The sequence below is a fragment of the Macaca mulatta genome, chromosome 8 (assembly GCF_049350105.2).
Source record: "Macaca mulatta isolate MMU2019108-1 chromosome 8, T2T-MMU8v2.0, whole genome shotgun sequence".
In the NCBI taxonomy this organism is placed as follows: domain Eukaryota; kingdom Metazoa; phylum Chordata; class Mammalia; order Primates; family Cercopithecidae; genus Macaca; species Macaca mulatta.
In genome coordinates this window covers 118,384,714-118,401,662 of record NC_133413.1, presented here as the reverse complement: position 1 = coordinate 118,401,662, position 16,949 = coordinate 118,384,714, and the positions used below count along the sequence as shown (strand labels likewise).

General features: G+C 41.3%; 1 pseudogene; it reads left to right on the top strand.

Annotated features, from left to right (window-relative positions):
- The first annotated feature begins 11,493 nt into the window (after positions 1–11,493).
- On the top strand, positions 11,494–14,658 carry LOC100425166 (aurora kinase B pseudogene; annotated as a pseudogene).
- Positions 14,659–16,949: the final 2,291 nt, after the last annotated feature.

Here is a 16,949-nt window from a genome sequence, read left to right as displayed (position 1 = left end):
TTAAGGAACACTTCTAATGGCACATGAGTAATAAGTCATAAACTGGAGATTCAAATCCAAGTGTGCTGGCACCAGATACCAGTTCTTTATACTTTGTAACCTAAATAATATTTTTCTGAACTTTCTGTTTTTATTTATCTCCTTTACCTTGCCATTTTATGTCATCTGCCATCTTTTCATATTTCTTAATCATTTCTCCTTTTGATACCCTTTAAAATAACTGTATTTCTGATTTCCTTTCTGGTCTCTAACAGCTTAAGCCATTGCCATTTTTTCTTTACCAGTGTATTAACCCATAATTGGCCTCATATTTATTCTTTGTTCTCTACCCATGATCATTGTTAAGGAAATACATTATGCTACTTTCTTGCTCAAAATCCTGCAATAGGCTTACATCACAACTTAGAGTAAAATTCCCTCTTTTGATGGCCAAGAGGGTCCTGCATGATCTGGCCCTCACTTTTCTCTCTCCTCTTGTCTCCTTCCCCTGTCCTGCAGGTTCACCTCACTCCAGCCACACTGGTCCTCCTGCAGGACCTTGCACACCAAGTTCATTCCTGCTTTTGCACTTGCTTCTCCCTTGTCTTCTCTCTGATCTTTCCTTGGTTCACTTTCCTACTTCACTCAGATCTCTGATGACCATTCCCTCTTAAGAGAGGGCTCCCTTGATTCTGTATTTCTCAAATAACTGTCAGCTAGTCCCACTCTAATTCCTTACCCCAATTCATTCTTCTTCATTGAACTTATGACAAACCACCTGAAATTATAGTAGTGTTAACATGAACTTAGTCTCTTTTTGTCTGTCTCCTGCCACTTAAATATAGGCTCCATGGACAGAAGGATCTTTTCTGTCTTGTCTGTCACTGTATCTCAGGGTCTTGAAGAGTGCCTGGTTGGAGTAGGAACTCAGGAGACACTTGTCAAATGAATAAAGATGTGCTTTCACAAATGCTTCAGTAGTGTTCAGGGTGATCTTAGCAAATTACTCTTTTGGTCTTTGAATTATTCCTTCTCATTTGTCTATTGCATTTTTTAGTTATATCCTTACTCTAGCAATTGATCACATACTGTCTCATGATATATTTCATATTACTTAAATAACTTTTGTACAATATTGCTATCATTTGTGTGTTTCTATTTTTTATCTCATTGACAAGCATCACAGTAACTTAAGCATGATCTGTACTACTCTTAGTATCTCCCATAGCAACACAGTTCTTGTGATACCACATAGCAGAAATCAATAGCCACTTTGATATTTGATGATTAAACTAATGACATATTATTAAATACCTACTATGTGCAAGACAGTATTCTAAGTGCTTTTTTGATATTATTTCTTTTATCCTTTTAACAGCAATCTGAAGTAGGAATTCTCATTCTCATTTTGTGGATAAGAAAACTACGGTTGAGCAAGGAGTGACTTGCTTAATTAGGGTTGTACAGGTAAGTAAAGGTAAAATGGGTCTTAAACCTAGATACTGACTGGAAAACAAATGCTCTTTCTACTAGACACCATAGCTTTGCCATACATCTCTGTTAACACAAAGATTTACTTATAAAGCTCAATGATTCCCAAACCACACTGAGCTGACTTGTATACTGTGGGGGGAAAAGAACATGCTTAGTGGAGTATGTTTCTTTTGATGATTACCTTTATGTCTTGTGCTTGGTATAAAGAAGGACTGGAAAGGGAATTGACTGCACTCAGAAGGCACTTAAAAATGCAAAGCAGGGGGTCACAAAGGGTAAAGAATGATTTTGAGTCCATTTTCATTGTGTTCCCCATTACTTGAGACCAAAGGCACATTATGTTTTTTGCTAAGACCACCCTGAACACTGCATGAGGCAGTATGTGATCAATTGCTAGAGTAAGGATAGAACTAAAAAATGCAATAGACAAATAAGGAATAATTCAAAGACCAAAAGTGCAATTTACCAAGATCACCCTGAACAGTACTTAGCAAGTTAGTAAGATCGCCCTGAACATTACTGATGCTTTTCTTCTCCTCCTCATGACCATTGTCCCCAGTCAGGCCTTAAACCTAGGAAAGTGTAGCTCTGATTAGAATTGAGAAACTCAAGGTGGAGCCTAAGAAGAAAGAGAATCAATCACTAATTAACCACATTCCAAGTCTCCACCGTCAACCAAACCACACTATATCCTTGATTTCTTTGCAAGCATGGTGTCATATAGGCAACCAAGGATACAGAATCCAGCTTAAAAGGTACAAAAGGTGGGGAGAAGCACACAGCAGGTATTTTGTGACTTGGTGAAGCTTGTTTCATGAGATTTTTACATTTGCTGTACTTTCTTATTCAAGCTGATTTTTCTCTTTCTTTTCTTTCTTTCTTTTTTTCTTTTTCTGGAGACAGGCTGTCACTCCATCACCTAGGCTGGAGTGTGGTGGTGTGATCACAGCTCCCTGTAGCCTTGAACCCCTGAGCTAAAGGGATCCTCCTGCCTCACCCTCCAGAGTAGCTGGGACTACAGGTACACCATCATGCTTAGCTAATTTGTGTGTGTGTGTGTGTGTGTGTGTGTGTGTGTGTGTGTAGATGGGGTCTCACTATGTTGCCAGGCTGATCTTTACATTCTGGCTTCACGCAATCCTCCCGCCTCAGCCTCCAAAAATGCGCAATTATAGGAGGAGCCACTGCTCCCAGCCTCAAGAGGCTTATCTAAATGCCATCGTAAATCAGTGGCTCCCAAGTTTCATGTATTTAAGAATCACCAAGGCATCCTATATGGAAAAGCAGACTCGAGGGTCCTCATCGCCTTAGGTAGACTTTGAGAACCTGAGTCGTAAGTACCTCCAGTTGATGCTGATAACACATGATCCATGGAGAAATATCAGTCTAAATAACATTTTCTCCCTCAGATCTTTTAACTCTGGAATTGTGTTTTAAACCTATGAATAATATATTATTTCTCACATGAGCGTGGAGGAAAATCGAATATCCTATTGTGTTAATATTAAATCCAATATCAAATCCAAAGCAATAATCAGCCAAGATACTCCTTTTGCAATGGTTTAAGTCTTTTTTTTAAAGCCTGCTAGGGCTTTTAATGCACAGTCAATCTTTTAAATTAGACATCAGCCAAGCGTTAGCTCACAATCTATATTGCTAAGTACTAAAAGCTGGCCCAGAGTTCTGGCAAGAAAGATGAGCTGTGAAGAGTGAAGCCTGACAACCAAAATGGTGTGAAGTGCTTAGATCACCTTTGGGGGAATCTTGGCACTAATGCTAATCTCTATTTCCCAGAAGGTTCCTTTAGTGTCATACAGTGGGGAAACCATTAGCAGACACACTGCGAGAAGATTTTGATTGCTGCAATGCATATATGCTACATTTTCTGGGGATTTTTTTTTCTTTTACTGCTTTAATTGCACTAAATTCTCTAAATAATTACTGAAAAGCTACATTAGACTCAAAAAAAAAGATACATATCATGGTCCTTGCTCAATATACCTTATAAGGGCTAGCTAGACGTGGACTGGTACGATATTAATTATGATGGAATATGAAAGGCACTAACCAAGGGTATGAACAAAGTGCTCAGAGCTCAGAGGGTGTGAAGAACACAGAAAGGATGATATTTGAGCTAAGCCTTAGTGTGTAAGTAGCCTTTCACCAGGCAGAGAATGCAGCAAAGGCCTTTCTATAAAGAGGTGTCACCTTCGTATAAAACAATAATAGCAACTGACATTTACTGAGAACTTATTTGCTAGGCATTATTATAAGCACCTGTTACGTTTTATCTCATTTAATTCTCGCTCTAAAAAACTCTGTGTAATGGGTGCTGTTGTAATCCTCAGTATATAGATGAAGAAACCCAGCTGTGTGCACATGTGTGGAATACTATTGGGTAGCACGAGCAGGTCAGGCAATGGCAATGGCATGATGTGACCTCAAGTCAACATTGGAGACATCAAAGCTAGGTTGGATCCAGGTGATGAAGTGCCCTCATCACTTATTCAGGTGATAAGTGCTTTTATTACGTGGAAGGTTTTGTTTTTGTTTCTTTAAATTAGTGTTTCTTATTATGAAAGTAGCACCTATTTATGATTTTAAAATCTGCAAAGAGCATACAATAAAAAACCATGCCAAATATTCAGTTCCAGAGCTTCCCTCCCAGGAAACAGCCATGATCATTAACTGCTTATGTATCTTTGCAGAAATAGTGTATGTATAAGCATCTTCTTTATTTATCCTTTGTTGCATGCAAAGGAGGATACTACAGAAATCTTGCTTTGTATCTTGAGATTGGTCCCTATCAGCACATTTAGATCTATCTTATTCTTTTCCACAGCTCCATGTTTTCAAATTATGTAGTTGAACCATGTCTTATTTAACCAGTTAACTAATGATAGACATTAAATACATTGTAGTCAACAAATAATGCTGATTTGAATGTTTTTGTCTTCAAAACATGTGGATATTACTTATAGGAGATCCTTCTCCAAGTGGAATTTTTGTGCCTCTAGAAAATAATTTAAAGAGAGGAAAGGCATGAACAAGCTGGCCTTTTAAAGCTATGAATCTGGCAGCTGTGTGAAGGATGGAGTGGAGGAAGGAGCAATTAGAAGCAAGAGACTGGTCAAGAGTCTCTTGATTTCTTCAGGAGAGAGACAGTGAGAGCTGCTGAAAGTACCAGCGGTGTGCATTAGGAGCAGAAGACAGATTAGAAGAAGAGTTTACAAACAGAGTCAACTGAGAAAGGGTTTGCACAGCCTTTCTGACTGCTCCTGTTTCGTCTCCTGCACCTTTCTGTTTTCCTCTATGCTGTTTTTGGGAGATACCCAGAGTCTATGATCAGAAAGGATGTGTGTTCACATCATGACCACCTTTATCTTTCAGGGTAAGAATATGCTTTTAATATTTTGAAATTAGTAACCACAGAAAAGTTAAGGAACCAATAAGCTGCGGGAATATGTGTAGAGAAAACCCTTTTGTCTTATAAAAACAGTTCCCAAAGTGACAGTGAGTTATATTAATGGTCAGGTGAGCTCCCAGTTCTACCAGGTGTTAGTGTGGATGAAGCTGTATATATATATCTATACATGTATAGATATATATGTGTATATATATCTTTTATTGCCATCTCTTTTGTCCTTTTCCTTTTCTCATACCAATAAAAGCAAACTTGTTATCCTTTCCATTCTAGGGTAACTACAGTACCCTCATTAAGCCCCATGATTTCTTTCATTCATTGTCTAGTCATAATCTTAATTACCCCTGCTTTAAAAAGCTTAACCTACTTAAAGGAGAAATAACAAACTAATCCTAGTTTGACAACACATGTGCATCGCATCTGGCATTAGGAGCAACAGGGTCTATGGAGCCTCTATCACTGCACGGCCTCTGAGGGAAAATGGCAGAGAAGAGGAGAAGGCTTACAGTTGCTGTCCTCTTCTCTCCCCTGGCCATGCATAAAGGCGGCTTTGGGAATAGCTCTACTCACTCCAAGCCTGGGCTCCGGAGAACTCCACAGCCCATATGCCCTCAGGCCGTCCAATCTTATGTAATACAGAAATGAAGCAAAAGTCCTCCCAGTGCGGCTGCAAGTCAATTAGAATTTGAGAAATATAAAACTGAAAGCCAGAGAGGGCAGACTGCCAGTCACACAATGTGCCCTTCTGCCAGGGTACACCTGCCCCCAATGATATGTATGCTAATGTTTATTCTTTCTGGCAAAAAAAAAAAAAAAAAAAAAGCCCCAAGTGGGGGCAGCTCCCACTGCTTTGGCTCAGAGGGAAAGCCAGCGACGTCACCCACCTGCGCTGCACATCCAGCAGGCCGGTTTTGATGACGGCATGGCAAGACAGTAGTTGCTGGTCATTCACGGGGGAAAAGGGGTATTCTGCAACTTGGAAGTCTTTTAGGCAAATGGTGTTTGCAATATGCCCAGGGCCTCTTCATGCTTCCGTTTTAATTACTATCATTCTGCTTTCCTGGAGGAATAAGAAAGGAAAAGGAGAGTTGAAATGGGAATCTTTCAGGTGGTGGGCCATATTTGTTTGTTTTTAGTGAAACTGACTTTATTCAACATATTTCTTCTTATTCCTGGGTACAGTGAAATGCAGAGCAAGTGAAGGATCAGAGAAATGGGAGAGGTGAGAAGGGGACGATGGGGTAGGTTCTCAGCTCCCTTCTTGCTTTCATGTTTGGAACATTTCTCTTAAGGCAGAACTTTCCGAACAAAGTGGATTACAGGTGTGCCAAGATACTGATATTTCAGCTCACAGGTCAGGGTCAAAAAGGGCCTCAAGGTGCCTTTTCTATGTAGCCCAAGTCACCTTCAAATGTAATGCTTTTCTGTGTATACTAAGATATACAATTTTTGGAGGCCATTAAAAAATACTGTCTTAGAATCCAAGAGTCCCAATTTTTGGATAAAAACTTCTAGTTTTCTAGGATGTGTGTGCATATGCGTATCTATCTATCTATCTATCTATCTATCTATCTATCTATCTATGTGGTTGTGTGTATAGAGAGACTTAATCTAGCATAGCAGGTAATAGTATATGCTTTGGAGTCCTGCAGATGTGGTTTGAGACTCAGTTTTACCACTTTCTCACTATGTGACCTTGAGCAGGTGACTTAGCCCCTCTGAACCTTAGTTTCCTGGGGGATAAATAGCCACTTTTCAGATTCATGACCTTGGGCAAGTCACTTAACTATTTGTTCTTCAGTTTCTCATCCATAAAATAGGATAATAGTACCAACTTCATAGTTTTGCAGTAAGGGTTAATATGTTAACTCATATATTGACATATGAGTTAACCTGTCTGTCTGTTGATCACTTAGAACATTGCTGGTGCATAGTAAACTATAAAAGTGTGAATTATCATCATCATCCTGTAAAGTGTTGAGCACAGGGTCATATACATGATAGCTATAATCACAGGCATCATTATTGTCTTTATAGTTAGCTGTGGGGAAGAGAAGTGTTTTTGTCACCGCCACGGAAAACCAAAATGTGTGGAGCTCTGTCCATGTGGTAGCAACTGCTGAGAACACAGGAGATAAGACTCTCGTCTGCATGAGTCTAAAACACACAATCTAGACCACACAGCAGCACAGGCGACAAGCTCCCTGTGGGCTTCTTATTTGGTTAGGAGTTTCTCCTCTTCACCCCTTTCTTTTCAGCCTCCCTTCATCATGTTCCTGTTTTTGTTAATGCGCTTATCTACCACTTCTGCTACTACTTCTGCCAAAAAGACAAATGGGAATATTCTTGTTCTTTGGAGCTGCTGCCAAGGAAGCCGTGGCCCTGGGGCTTCCTGGTGTCCCTGCAGTTGCTCTCCATGCTGGCAGCTGAAGGAAGCCATACTCACGGGGAGGCGTGTGAAGAGTCATCAAACGCTGAGCAGGGATGAAGTCTTATTAGAACAGAGGAATTACTAACGAGTTGAGTTTTCCAACAGGAAGATAAAGCAATCAAGATCAGGTCCAGGTAGGTGCCCTGTGGATCCAGGGGCCCTGGGGTAGATATATAGTGGTGGAGGCTATGGCAAGATGCCCGTCTATGGGCTTCTCTTTGCTATTCATCATCCTATAGAAAAGGTCGGTCTGCCCCATTTCTAGGAATAGAGCAAAGCCACTCCCAAGAGAGGAATAAAGTAGGAATCACCTCCCCACTTTCCCTTCCTTTCCCCTTATGCAATAGCATGACTGGCAAATAGCTGGGAAGGAGGACAAAAGTCAAAGCTTGAACCCTCCATCCAGAGGCCATTCCAAAGCTCCCATTACAGCAGCCTTGCACAGGGGGCAAGGATGGCTAAGTTGGAGTCAGATAGACCTTAGTTGAAATTCCAGCTCTTCTTTCTTTTGCAACTAAATGACCCTGCTCAATCTATTAACCTTCCTGCTTCTTGAGGCCCCCATCTGAGAGACGGAGTTAAAACGATTGAATATATGGTATTGTGCCTGAGTTAACAGATGGGAAAAGCTTGCCACAGTGGGGCATGGCAGTTGCTTAGTCAATGGTAGCTAATTTTATTCTACCCTTGTTATTATAAACGTTAAAGTCACATGCATATTACTATTCAGTGGGTTCCACTGCCGCTGCTAAGACTAAATCATTCCTTTTTCGCTCATATCTGTTGGCAGCAACCTGCTGACCTTTGTTGACTCCACTCACTCTTAAATGCTGCAAACAATTTCACTTCTAATCTAGATTTTACTTGTATCCAAGTGCTCACTTTTTTACATATATGTTCCCTGAACTCTGCGCTCTCCTTGAGCCACCCTCCCAAATCAGGAGTAAGGCTGGCAGAGAAATCACAGTCCCAGATCCTTGTCACTCAAAAACCCCAGATCCTGCCAAAGTCTTTTTCTGTCCCATCCAATCTGACTGAGGAATCTTATAAACTGCAGATGCATTCACTGGCCACTTGCTTGAAGCAGGAAAGGAGAACTGATCCCTCCACATGGAATGATCTCTGGGAGGGAAGGTGAAATGGAGGCTAGGTTACACAACAGGAAAAAGTGCATGAAATCTTGCCATCGATGGGCTCCTATTGGAAGTTTATTTTGGCGTCTGGTTTTGAAACTGCTGTGCAAAGTCAGCTACTGGAAGTTTCATTGCTGTTTTTTGATGCAGGAGGATTATAAATCCAACCAAGTTTCCCTCAAACTTCTTCTCTGAGATTGTTTCAAAGAAAAAAAAAAAGAGAGAGAAAATGTTGCTGGTACCTTCTCCCTCTGAAGCTATGGTAGTTTTCCCAGTGATCATTCTGGAGAGAGTTCTGACTCAGGATTCCATAAGGAAACCCAAAAGAAGACATAAAAATAAGCTGTGGGCCAACAGAGGGGATGACATTAGATACTACAAACTGAATGCTGGCTCAAAGGAACTGAAGCTTTAGTGTGAGCAGTACCTCTTTGATGATTACAGACACAGGATCTTCTCTAGTGAGAATAAGGAAAACGTGGTTTATCCTCTTAGAAAGCAAGTGAAGAAGGCATCAGGCACCTAAAGAATGACTCTGCAATCAAGGATCCTAAGCCATAAAAAACTGGCAGACATCTATGGTAGAAAATTTTGCTAGCTTCAAAAAGAAATAAAGAGGAAGAGCTTTAACTCTGGGTGAGGGCTCAAGTTCGTAGGCTGATTTAATGAATGCCTGAGTAATACTCTAAGTCTGTGTGTTTCCAATACCTCTCTCTTTTTGCTCCTAAACAGTTTCAAGCGATGTTATCTGGGAGTGTATTAAAATGGCTCAGGATATAATTATACTTGTCTTCTTGGTCCCACCTGAGTGATTCTCTCACTATCTCTTCCTACATCTAAAGAATTCTTGTCACTAAATTCAATTCCTGAATTATCTGGTGGCTAAGACGTGTATAAAGTTCACTGTGCTCTAGACATATCTAGTTAAAGAATCATAACTACATTCGTATTTGCTGGGTTGCAGAACTTCACTAAGGCTCTCATCCTCTGACTCAAAGGCATAAATAATGCAAGCAAAAAGATCAAAGAATTCTATCCTTCCAAAGAAAATTTCTATTCAATGTAAGCACATTTACTTTGATGGCTAATTTTTTTGGGACAATCTATTTTTTTTTCCTGTCCTTCCATTACCAGAGGAATTATTAATTAATTCAACAAATGTTAATTGAGCACCTACTATGTGCTAGGAACTCTTCCATGTGCTGAGGATGTAGTAGTAAAAAAACCAAATTTATGCTCTCATGGAATTAAATTATACTATTATGCAGTAGATCAATAGCCCACTATATTGTATAGTGCTAGCGAAGTAAGTGTGATGAAGAAAAATAAAACAGGCTATCTAGTAGAAGACTTGTTTGGAAAGCAAACTACTCCTTGGGTAGAGAGAAAGTAAAGCATTAAAATGTCAGGTAACGTTCATTCCATATAGTTTTTCCCTGATTGCCCTCAGGACTTCCAAATGATGTCAATGTGTGTTCAGTAAAAATAAACACATTGGCGCAGACATAGCGACATAGGTATATGTCATAAAAAAAGAACCATGACCCGCTTTTAGTTTTTACTAAGAATTGACTGTCTCATGCAGAACAGTAGTCACCTGAGGTGGGAATAAACAGAAATAAGTTTATGGTGTTGAGCTTGACATGCCTGATGCAGTTATTTTTTGGCTTAAATTTTTTAATTTAAAAAAATTAAATTGTGGTTAAAAACGTATACCATAGATTTGTTTACTTAATCATTTTTATGTGTATATTACAGTATTGTTAAGTATATGCCCATTGTGATACAGCAGACCTCAAGAATTTTTGCTCTTGCATGACACAACTCTATGCCTATTGAATAATAATTTCGTCTTTTCCCCCACCCCCAGCCCCTGGAAACCACCATTCTACTCACTGTTTGTATGAGTTTGATTACTTTAGCAACCTCATATGAGCGGAATCAAGCAGTAATTGTCATTTTGTGATTGGCTTGCTTCACTTAGCACAATGTCCTCAAGGTTCATAATGCTGTAGCAAATGACAAGGATTTCCTTCTTTCTTAGAGCTGAATAATGTCCCATTATATGTATATACCATATTTTGTGTAACCATTTATCTTTGAATGGACACATTGTGGTTATTGTGAATGATGTTGCAATGAATATAGGTGTGCAAATATCTCTTTGAGATCCTGTTTTCAAATCTTTTGGATACCAGTTTCATTATTTTGAACCATTATATGATGTGTTACCCTGAATGAAATGCCAGACTCATTCTCCTTGTAATTTGTAGTGGTTCCCTGGTTTCTCCAGCCACTCTGTATCAAACACCTGGTATCTCCCAGAACCTGAAGACTCAAAGAAGAATTAAATAAATAAATAAAAGCTAACACTTCTATGGTGACTACTATGTGCTGGGCACACTTCTAAGTTACCTTTGGGAGGTAGGTACTGTTATTCTCACTCCTGGTTTGAGGGAGAATGCTGAGGCACACAGTTAACTGGCAAAAGAAAGATGAGATGTGGTCCCAGGAAGTCTGGCTTCAGAATTCTGCACCTAGACCCTCACACCAAACAATCTCTCTTTTACCTTCCAAGTGTTCAGGGTATGGTATGATAGGACTGACAGACAAGGAGATGACTACATTCAGCATTCCAGGAATCACTGTAGCGAAGATGCTCAAACAATTTGCTTTGAGAACATGGAGCAAGACACACTGAACTCTATACACTTGGGAAAAATTTTTCTGGGGGCAAAGAGGCTTGGGTTGAATCCTGATGGTTCAGTAAGAGGGGCAAATGAACAAGGGGGAATTATCAAAAGAAGTAATGGCATTTAAGGTACTTTCCTGGTAAAATAAAATCTGTGTTTTTGCATATGTGCTATGCACATACCTGCATTTGATACCTGCTATGCAAATGCTTGCTGCATGTTAGACCTTATAGTAAGCACTTTATGTATTCTCTTATTCATCCCTAACAAGGCACTGAAGGGCAGATATAATGATCCTCATTTTACAGATGAGGAAACTGAGGTTCAGAGATGTTAAGCATGCTACCCAAGAACACACAGCCGAAGTCCAAACCTGGTTTGTTCGTCTCCAAGCTAGTGGTCCTAACACTCTGCAAAGCATAAAGGAAGGATGGATGATGTAGAAGCCAGGTGCTCTCCACCCTTGAAAAGCCCTGAGGATACAACAGCCTGGGCAAAGTTGTGGCAGGATCTGGTCCACTTTGGCTCACTGACTGATAAGCCTGAGTAGAGTACATGGCAGAAAAGGGAAGGTTAAGAACAGGGGCAAAGTAGCAAGATCTTTCTTTAAAAAGAAGAAAGCTGGGCCTCCTCCTCCCCCAACCTGGCGGTGCGGCACCGTGGTGGCGGGGGTGTTTGGTTGCCTCAAAGCCACTGTGCTCCCAGTTCTAAGGTTGCAGCACAAGCCTCTGTTCACCTGACACCCTTGAAAAGCAGAGCGAGTGAAACAGTGGCTTATCAAAAGGCACCGGAGGTCTCTGTTTCTGGCTGGGCTCTACGGTGGACTTGACATTCTGAAAGCACTTGTAGATAGACTGCCAAAATGCCAGCTTAAAAAAAAAACCCAAGGTAGGGTCAAATTTTCTCTCCATCTACCGTCCTCTCCCTCCCACAGGGTAGTAATCACATCACAGAGAAACCTGAGTGCACTTATTTTTTGCTGCTTGATCCTATTCGCCTGAAAAATGTAACTTTTGCTGGAGAAGATTCAGGGAGGAGGTGCTGCGTCCTGATTTATTGCTCTTTCCCTGAGAAGTTTTTGCTTCTGAGAATTCTATTGTGTCACAACTGGGGTAGGATTTAGCTCTTACTCTGAAGGAACTGAGTCTTGGTAATGAGATTAATAAAACGCATGATCTGGCACCTCAAAGCACTGTGATGTGGCAACTTATGAAGAATAGAGAAGGGACAGTTTGTTAAGTTGCTTTACTTTTCTTGTGGGACTTTTAGCACTCTCCTGATACACAATGCTGGGCAAGCTCACAGGTACCTCCTAGACTCTGTGTCATGCCTACACTCCCCTAACTCCTGACACACAAAACAGCAGATGCCCTTGATAAGGGGAACCGAAGATGAATAAGTGTATTTTCCCTTCAGTGACAAACATTCTTACTGATGTAGGTGCCCAGTGAATGCATGTTAAATGGATGATCTGGGATTTGGGGAAACAGTGGAAATGGGGGCATTTGGAGAAACAGTGGAAATGGGGGCAAAGGGCTTGGAGAGAGTGAGGAAGAGAATGCTGATCCACACGGGGGAAGACAAGCTGGTGTCATAACCTGCTCTGCTGTCTCCACCCACCAAATCCTTTGAGATCCTGGCTTGAACAATCAGAATATGCTCAACACGTCCACATGGAGAACAGCCTTTCTCTGTGATAAAATGGTTGGGGAGTATTTTTAGGAGAATTTCAATCTGTGTTTATTTTGGTGCTCCAAGAGGAACCCAAACCCAATGACATCTTCTATTTTCATGACACAGTCATGTGAATCAGCACTGGTCAGGATTGGTCCCTGGACACGTTTCTTCTCAGAACTGCCCCCAACGGTGTGAGGAGGAACCTCTTATCGTTTCTTGGGCCCAGCAACTATATTTCTGTAGACAAGAAGAAAAGAACATTTTTGAGAAATATATGAGATGATGAAAGAGGATTGCCTTCATTTTATTTTATTTTTTTCCTAGTTATAGCTCCACTTGCCTTGATTTTAATTATGAAAATAATACAATTGCTTTTAAATGACAAAATACACAATTACAGTTAGGATCATGATTTCTGAATGTGTGGGGTGCTTACGTACATTCTTACTGGAGCTGTGCTTGAACTCTTGAATTCTAACTTAGCTGTTGTAAAGTCATTTTTCAAGCTTTTTACTAAGTTGGGCGTCAGAATAATTTTATACACAGTTGTGCTTAATACTTCCGGAGTGAGAAAAAATTATGAAAATGCTGCCTTTTTTTTTTTTTTTTTTAAGGCAGATTTCCGTCGTTTGTGGTGGCTGGGAGAGCAGCTGTGCCTTGGGCCTCAGCTCTCCTCCTGCTTTCCCTCCAAGGATGGCCCAGAAGGAGAACAGTTACCCCTGCCCTATGGCAAGCAGCCTGCCCTCGCGAGGCTTCTCGAGGATCCGCACCAAAGCTGCGCTTGAGCTCCTGAGCTGCGCAGACGCACAGCCCGCAGCAACCCCTGCCATGAGGTGGTGGAGAACAGCTGTGGGACAAGCAGCATCTTAACGCGGCCCTTCACGGTCGACGACCTTGAGACTGGGCGTCCCCCTGGCAAAGACAAGTTTGCACATGTGTACTTAGCTCCAAAGAAGAAAAGCCATTTCATCATGGCCCTCAAGGCCTTCAAGTCTCAGATAGAGAAGGAGGGCGTGGGGAGCACCAGCTGCACAGGCAGATAGAAATCCAGGCCCCCGTTCAGCATCCCAAATATACTGAGTTGCTACAACTACTTTTATGACCTGAGAAAAATCTACTGAATTATAGAGTACGCCCCCGTCACCTCTACCCGCGAGGAGTTGTACCAGGAGCTGCGGAAGAGCCGCACCTTTGACAGGAAACGAACAGCCAGCATCATGGGGGAGGTGGCAGGTGCGCTGATGTACTGCCACGGGAAGAAGGTGACTCCCAGACATAAAGCCAGAGAATCTGCTCTCAGGGCTTGAGAGCGAGCTGAAAGTTGCCGACTTCGGCTGCCTTGTGCACGCCCCCTCACTGAGGAGGAAGACAATTGTGTGGCGCCCTGGACTACCTGTTCCCGGAGACAATTGAGGGGCGCGCGCACACAGAGAAGGTGGATCTGTGGTACACCGGAGTACTCGGCTATGAGCCGCTGGTGGGGAACCCCACACACAATGAGGCCTATGGGGGAATCATCCAGGTGGTCCTAAAATTCCCCCTTCTGTGCCCATGGGAGCCCCAGGACCTCATCTCCAAGCTGCTCAGGCATAACTCCTCAGAACGGCTGCCCTGGCCCAGGTCTCAGCCCAGCCTGAGATCCAGGCCCATTCTCGGAGGGTTCTGCCTCCCTCTGCCCATCAGTCTGTCCCCTGGTAGTCCCTGACATTCACTCGGGTGCGTCCGTGTTTGTAAGTCTGCATATGTGTAGGGGAAAGGAGCGGTCATGACCTGTTCCCTTATCTGTCTTCTACTTCCTTTGTTTAATAAAGACTAAAGGTTGGTTTTTTTTTTTTTTTTTTTTTTTTTTTTTTTTTTGTAAATAAGTGTAAAAAAGGAGAATTTTGAAAAGACCAAATCAATTATGAAGCCTTGGTCTACAATGCTCATTATAACGCTTGAGTTGGAGAAGGTGGCTTCAGCTTTAATATGTTGAGAATTAGAGGAACATTAAGTGGATTCAGAATCCTAGTGGGCTTCTCCAGACAGCACAGCATGCTTGGGAGATTTCCTGGGGGATTCTGAGACACTGTCAGATCTTGAGCTCAAAGGCAGAGCGAGCTATTCATAGCTCTTGTTCATAGCTCTATCTGGGACTATTATTGAAGACTTGCTACCCAGTGAGGACTCAGTAAATAACTGTTGAATAAACTCAGTAAAATAAAATGGGAAAAGTCAGTCTGAGACCTGTACTGGGTTAGACACTGATAATTCAGCAGTGAATAAAACAAAATCCCTGATTTAGGGCAGTGCTTCCATTCTCATGGTGTAGTGCTAGTGTGGAGAATTTCATCCTAATTATTGCACAGCAATGCATTTTTTTGCTGAAAAAGTATTTTTTTTTTTCTGGAGTGAATTGCACCAAATAAATTTAATTTCTGATCACTTTTCTGCAGAGTATAGTGAAACCACTTCTAATATTTCCATTTTCATTCTTATTTTCTTACTTTTGTTGAGTTCTCTTTTCCTGTGAAAATTTTGTAATGAAATTTGATTCATCAGTTTTTTTCCACATCTAGTATTGCCAAATATGTCTTCTTTCATTTCTATGTTTTTAACCCCCTTTAGACCCATATTTTTACTAAGTCTAACACTCACAGGTAAAATTGAAGATCTCACACTTTAACTGTTGCTGGTCTTATTTTAGGTTGACTGATTCTACCATTTGTTATAAGAGGACAAAACATGGTAGCTTGTATTTATGTCCTAGCTAATTCTTGACACCCTGCAGGATAGCACTGCCTCAGGAGTGAGTCTCCTATGTTGCTAAGTCAGCTCTTTGGATCCCTTTGGGTGCTCTGTTCAGAGTGTCAACATGTCCTCTTTCATCTTGAACTTTATCATTCCCAGGACACTTTAGATGTTGTATGTTCCAGCCAAATAGACTGCCTATTGAATGTTGCTTTCCCAACCTGAGGTCTTTCTTTCTTTCTCTTTCTTTCTCTCTTTTCTTTTCTTTTCTTCCCTTCCTACCTTCCTTCCTTCCTTCCTTCTTTTCTTCCTTCCTTCCTTCTTTCTTCCCCTTCCTTCCTTCCTTCCTTCTCTCTCTCTTTTTTTTTTTTTTTTTTTTTTGACAGAGTCTCACTGTCACCCAGGCTGGAGTGCAGTGGCATGATCTCGGCTCACTGAAGCTTCCATCTCCAAAGTTCAAGCGATTCTCCCGCTTCATCCTCCTGAGTAGCAGGGATCAGAGGAGTACACCACCACGCCTTTTTTTTTTTTTTTTTTTTTTGTATTTTTAGTAGAGACAGGGTTTCACCATTTTAGCCAGTCTGGTCTCGAACTCCTGACTTCAGGTGATTCACCTGCCTTGGCCTCCCAAAGTGCTGGATTGCAGGCATGAGCCACCACACCCAGCCTTTTCTTATGTTTTTTTATTTGTTTTTTCAGAAGGAGTCTCACTGTCACCCAAGCTGGAGTGCAGTGGTGTGATCTTGGCTCACTGCAACCTCTGCCTCCTTGGTTCAAGCGATTCTCCTGCCTCAGCCTCCCGAGTAGCTGGGATTACAGGTGTGTGCCAACATACCCAGCTAACTTGTATTTTTAGTAGAGGTGGGGTTTCACTATTCTTTCTTATGTTTTATCAGTTCTCTATGAAGATGTTACTGATCCTTCCTATCAGAGGTAATTTTTTTTTACATCATTAATGACACAGATATTATGTTGTTATGCTATGCTATGTTATGCTATTATTTATTTATTTGAGACAGGGTCCCACTGTGTCACCCAGGCTGGAATGCAGTGGCACTATTATAGCTCACTGCAGCCTGGACCTCCTGGGCTCAGGCAATACTCCTGCCTCACCATCCCAAAGTGTTGGGACTACAGATGTGTACCACCATGTCTGACCTATTTATTTATAATGTATTAATGACCTTGTCTTATTTTCCATATTGATCTTAAAATTCCTCAAAGGCAGAGTTTGTATTTTATTTATATTTATGTCTTATAAAATTATTTTTTAAAATTTAAGTTGAGTCCATCTTTGAACCCCAACTGCAGTAGGCCGGAAGGATCATCAGTCTCATTCTTATGCTTGCCTCCCATTCACTCACTGCCATGACAATCTTGTTCTAGCT